Source organism: Heliangelus exortis, chromosome Z (genome assembly GCF_036169615.1).
Source record: "Heliangelus exortis chromosome Z, bHelExo1.hap1, whole genome shotgun sequence".
NCBI classification, from domain to species: Eukaryota; Metazoa; Chordata; class Aves; order Apodiformes; family Trochilidae; genus Heliangelus; species Heliangelus exortis.
Window position 1 is genome coordinate 33,667,345 of NC_092454.1, and position 6,299 is coordinate 33,673,643.

Below are 6,299 nucleotides of genomic sequence, written 5' to 3' on the forward strand. Positions count from 1 at the left end.
GCCAGCTCCTGTTGACCTTCTCGTCAATCAGCAACCCCATGCCCTTCCCCTCAGAGTTGCTCCCTGTTCATTCACTCCCTGCCCAGCCTGTGATTGTTCTTCACATTGCCTCAACCTCATGCTTGGCCTTCTTGAGGTTCATGAGGGTGACATGTGCTCACCTCTCAAGGACCCGACCTTGGGAGCTACAAAAGGGTAGGGCCTAACTGGAGACGTGTAACGTGAAAACCAGCAGAGCATTAGTTCAGAGACCACCCCCCAGGAACCTCCGGCCGGTGCAGAAATTTTCCTTCTTGCTGTTGCAATATATGTTTGTGTTTGTGAATTCCTGTTGAATAATTATAAAGTGTTTGCTAACCTTACTTTTACAAAGTATTTTGCTAACCCAACTTTGAGAGTACTAGTAATATATCTGCCTTGAACATTGTGAAATATGCAAACATATGAATTCTTTAGATCATCTTCAGCAAACCACTTAAGCTGGTTATTCGTTAATTTTTCAGGCAAGAATTTTACCTTTTCACTAGAGCTTTCAAGCCATGGTCTACAATATCCTAATAATCCTAGGACCTGTCAAATTTCCCTTTTTTTGTTTTGTTTGGGGGCCATAGGGCCAGAATTCCGATTCCGGATACCCGATCAGGGTCTAAGTTCTTCTGTCCCTGTCCTGGTTTGGGCCAGTGAGGGCTGCGGGGCCCATCGCGCACAGCCACGCCACGTCCCAGGGAGCAAGAGCGTTGTTCCGACTGAGCCTGCGTGCAGCTGAATTTCAGGAGGACGGGTGGTGGTAGCCTCTCCTGCCTCCTGCCTCCCAGGAGGGGCTTCATTGTATGTAATGGTTAACTTGGAAAGAACAGTTACTTGCCATAACTCCAAACATCTCCCCCTTCTTTCTTCTTCCCAAACTTTACTTTCTGCACGTGATGTCATATGGTATGGAATATCCCTCTGGTCAGTTGGGATCAGCTGTCCCAGCTGTGTTCCCTCCCAGCTTCTTGTGCACCCCAGTCCAGCTGCTGGTGGGGTGAGAAACAAGAAGAGGTCTTGACTGTGTGAGCATTGCTCAACAATAACAAAAGCATCCCCGTGTGATCCATACTGTTTAGAGCACAAATCCAAAACCTAGTCTCATGCCAGTTACTTAAAAGAAATTGAAGTCTATCCCAGCCAAAGCCAGCACCCATCTGAGTATTTTTCCAGTTTTCATAACAATGCCTGTCAGTGGTCTTTGTGGCAAATACAGACTTTTACAGAAACATAATAGTGTTTGGTTTGCTTTCTTTTTTCTGAAAAGTTTCTAAAATTACTTCTTTGGAGGTAGTTGTCTTTTTAAAGGCACTACTGAACTCAGTTGTATTGTTTCAGGAATATTTTATTTTGTTGGCCAAGTAAGTGATTTGAGTAACTTCTCAGCTGCTAGTTGTCTTTAGAATAACAGTGAGCAACTCAGATTTTCTTAAACAGAGCATCAGTTGGCACTTCAGCAAGTTATTAAATTGAACCAGAATCTGTGGGATAGCGAATGCCATCTAATTCTGCAGATACCTCTTGATTTCAAATTCATCTGGTTTCTGGAGTTACTGCTTCTGCTTGACTCAGAGCTGTGCGAGATTTACAGGGCTGAAAAGAAATTTTTCAGAAGGCATTTATTTCTGGCATCTGAAGGAAGAGAAAGCAATTTCCCTCAGTCAGGCCAGAGTCTTTAAGGCCTGTACACTTGCCGGTTTGTTTTGGTTGCTCCTAGTCAGATTTCATGTGAACACTGATTTTACATACCTCTGTGCTCAGAGTGGTGGCTTCCAGCACAAATTTTCTGTCTTTTTGGCAGTTAAGTGACTGCTTGAGGGACCAGATCCATGAAGTCTTTCATTAAGTTTCACCTTCACAGTAACTGACAGTGAAGACTAAACCTCTTAAAAGACTTCATGGACCTCAAAAATCTGTAGGTGTATCCCGGTTCTCTACAGACTTGTGTTAGTAATGGATTTTGTCTCAATGCCTAATGTGAAGAAATAGCTTGCCAGCAATCTGTCTGAATTTTGTTTTTGTAAACCATTGTTTTTCAAACTTCCATTGTCTTCAGCACTTCTTCCACTGGTGCTTAGGCAGAAGTGTAAATGTTTCCAGGCCTTTCCAAAGGCTGGTATGAAAAAAACTCTTCCATCCTTTAGGTGACATTGTGCAGCTAAGCTGCTCACTGGTGCAGCAGAGATGGTAAAAGGGTCTTCCTGTGCAGCTGATGGCAACAGCTGATGAAAAGTGTACCAATAAAAAGTAGAGGACAACAGGGATTGGCATCTTGCAGTGAAGGGCATGAAAGTGTTGAGATGGAAGAGACCCTTAAGGCTGTACTTGGAAAAGTCAGAGGACCCACAGATCTGGGCAATTGGACCCACATGCTAGTGGCCAACTTGGGAATTGCTATACACTGAAGACATAGGATTGTGGCGACAATTTTTACTCTTGCCTGGAGAAATGAATAAAAATGAGTAATTCTTGATCTGTTTTACATAGTGCACTGCAACAGAACGTTGGAATATCCACAGTGGTAGTTTAGGTTCAGTTTTCGTTGAATGCTATATCATCTTTTGATATCAAAATGCTACTTTTTCAACAGTCAACTGTTGCAACACAGGTCATTTATATAGTAAATCAGGAATTAGGGGTTATACACTAGCTAGGTGCATTTATAGTGCTGTGATTCTTTTGGTCTTGCCAAACGAAGCAAACACTGTTGATGTGATTTAGCTGCATTAATAAGCCTAAAGCCCACAGCTAAGGGCACTTCTTCAGTTGGTGTTTCTTTGAGCCTAGCTGGAGGATGAGATTGTGAAATGTGGTAAGAGGGTGGTGCCTGCTAAAAGGGCTAGTAATTACAAATTTAACTTGTTTTAGTGCATTTTGTGATGAGTGGCATTGGTTTGGTTGACTTTTTTTAGACCTGTGGCACATGCAGCAACTCTTTCTGTGTGTTTTGTGTATGCCTTGAAAAGAAAGTTTGCTCTTGCCTGTCTTCATTGGAGAGGTGCTTGAGCCCTGTTCTGATCATTTTCACAGCCCTCCTCCAGACTCACTCTGGGAGGTAAATGTTCTTCTTCCGCCCGGAAAGAAGGGCAGCAGCCATGATGCTGCCCCAGGGGAGCAGCCCACAGAGTCTCCCCACCTTGCTAAGCCCCGGGGAGCCCCACTGTGAGGTCACAGCTAGCCGCCCCCACAGCCTTGTGGTGCGAGGGGAAGGAACCCTCAGTAGCCAGGGAGCTGCTGCTGGAGCTGGTTCTCCCTGGCCAGGTGAAGACAGCAGCTGTGTCTGACCCTTCTGTGACCAAGATGGCAAGGAGAAAGGAGCCTCGAGCAGAACAACAAAGGGCCTGCAGAGGCTCCTCGGAAGCCAAGACCAACCTCAGCCTCACAGAGGAGGCAGCAGGGCCAAGAAGCTGCCAAGCAGATAAGTATGTAGTGGTCTGCTCCTGCCCGGGCCAGGTTGGGGTGGCAGCAGGGACACGGCCTAATGCGGTCGGCAGGGTGTGGAGCAGCCTGGGGAATCCGACAGAGGATCTCTGAGGAGGAGCCGCGTGGCTGTGCAGCCCCTCTTCTGTGGGGATGGGGCTGGGCTGAAAGCCAGGCTCACACTGCCGGCCCAAAGCCAGTGTTCAGCAGGGCCACTGGGTCAGCAGTGGCCTCGTGCTGCAGGGGTAGGATCCCAGCCCTTCAGCCCTGGGGGAATTTTGCTTCCTGAGCTGGCCAAGCCCCTGGGACCTCAGACTGGCCCCCCTGAGACACAGAGGCACAGCCTGCCTGTGGGGCAGGGGTAGCAGTGGTGGCACTGGTAACTAGAGGAGAGTCCTCCACACACAGGCCCAAATTGTTTCTGGTTTCTTTGCCCAGGGACGGCCTTCAGCCCTCCTTGCCTTCTGGCAGGTGGCCTCGCCTCGCCTCCCTCTGGGGACATCTGGGCACGTGGATCTTCACTATGTATGTATTTCATGTTCCTGCTATGGAATGGGTGAGAAAGGGGCTCCCTGAGAGCCAGAGCAAGCATAGGGGAGAGCAGAGAGTGTTCGCCAGCCAGCAACCCAGGGACCTACTGACAGCCAAAGGACTCCCTCTTTTTCAGGCAAAGGGTGTCTCTAAAGAAGGTATTACTGAGCATCATCATCTTGCAGCTCCAAATGGCGTTGGGTGAGTGTTCACAAGCAAATGTCAAAGAGAGACAACCTGGCTGTGCTGCATGCTACCTTCCTTGACTGGCCTTTTGGGCAAGTGTGTGTGGCGACTCCTGTGTCCCAAGTGCTCCCCGAGTACGGCCTTGGTGGGGTGGGCAGTAAGACTGGCAGGCAGCCAACCACGCTGCTGCTCTGGCTACTGGACCAAGCCAACAGATGCATTGCTAAGTCCACAAGTCTGCGAGAGAAGGGCGTAGGTACTTCCAAGCCTGGCACAGGGACTCCCAGAGGCGACCCCGATGGAGAGCTACTTCTCCTGGCCCATGCAGCCTGGTCTCAGCACTCACTGAAGCAGCAAGAGGAAATGGGGACTAGCTGTGTGGCACCCAGCACACCCGTAGATCACGGCTGGGCAGTCCCCTCAAGCCCGGCCTGATGACCCCCAGTCAGACATTAATCCTCTCCCTGCTCCCTCCCCACACGGGGCTGACAACACGACCGCAGCCATCTCTGGCAACCCCAGCAACGTAACAGTCTCTTGGTGTTCTGAATCGCAGGTGGTGTTATCTTCAGGAGCCCAGTGGCAGTATGGGCAATGTGGGCTGTGGGACTGAGAGAGGTCAGTGACTCTCTTGGGATGGGCACCTCCTCCCACAGGGCATTTCGGACAGTGGCTGGATAAATCACGGGCTCTTCTGCTTCTATGCAGGGAGATCCCAAGCAGCAGCAGCAGCTTCTGCCCTGTCTTTCTCGGGAAGCCCCTCCTGGGAACGCTCGGCAGCTCTGCTAGCAGATGCACTGATGAAGCGTTTTTCCCTTTCAGGGGCTGGCATATGCCTTGGGAGCAGACCCGGAGCCCCTGTGGTAAGAGATGTGTCCTGAGCTGGACACCTGGTTCTGTGCAGAAGGGGCAGGTGGCCTCATGCTACCTGCAGCCATTCCCTAGCAGCCACGCCTCCCATACTTCCCTCCTGCCTTTGCCTGTTGCTCAGCCTGGTGTGGAAGGGAAGCACTTGCAAAGCAAGGAAAACACGTGTGTCTCTCCTCCTTGCTGAGCTCAGCTGCTCCCAGCTGGGGATAGGCTTCTCCCTGACAAGATCTGCTTTCCGTTCCTCCAGGAAGGCATCTGCTTTGCATGATGAACCAATCCAAAAGACATCTGCTTTGCACATGGAACAAGTCGAAAAGATGGACCTCCTGGTGGCAAAGGTGGCTCAACTGAAGGCAGAGTTCAAGCATGTGAAGGAGGTGATGCTGCATTTTGGGGAAGGATGCTTGGCTGGGCAAAAGCCTTGAGAAAAGGACTCTGTGGGGTTGTTGTTGCTGTTGGGCTGCTGACCGCAGTCACCCGGGTGCTCTCTGGGCAAACTACTACACTGTCTGGGCTCTTCTCTTGCCCAAGTATAACCGGGCCGCTTCAAGCACCAGAGGACACCTGACAACCTTCCCTTGGCACTCCAGTACCTCTGGCTGTTCGGGCCGAGCTCCTGAGGCACCAGTGTGACCCAGGCATGCTCACAGGGACAGCCATCGCTTGCAGGCTCTGAGCCCATCTCCTGGAGTGCCTGCTGGAGAGCGTGGAGGCTGGGGATGAGGGTGTGGAAACCCTTGTCAGTGCAGCCCAGGCTGTGGCCACGGATCCGCTTCCTCAGCCCTGGCAGCTCACACCACAGGCACAGTCAGGCATCTCTGTGGACAAGGTTGTGCCCTGTGTTTCTGCCGCTGACCCACTACATCTCAGGCCGCCAGTAGCCATGCTGAACTGCCTGCTGATGTGCTCCTTTTCTGTCTGTTCATGCTGTTCCCAGCAAGTGGAGCAGGCAGTGTCCTGGATGCATTCGGAACACTACAAGACGTCTGACTGGGCCCTGCAGCGCTCTGGTATGGACACAAGAAGCCCAAGCCTCCTTGCCTTGCACTTGTCTGCAGTGCTCCCCAGAGGAGCCTGTGCTGCAGGCACTGCTCTCCAGAGTGGGGGAGCTTTCATGTCTCATGGGGCCCAAGAGCAAAGGCAGTGGCAGAGTGGCTCTCCCCAGACTGCCTCCCAGTCCTTTCCTCGGCCTCTGCACGGGAGCCTCTGGTGCTGTCCCCACGTGCGTTCCCGTGCCGATGGAGGGGCTCTCTTCCTCACCGCTG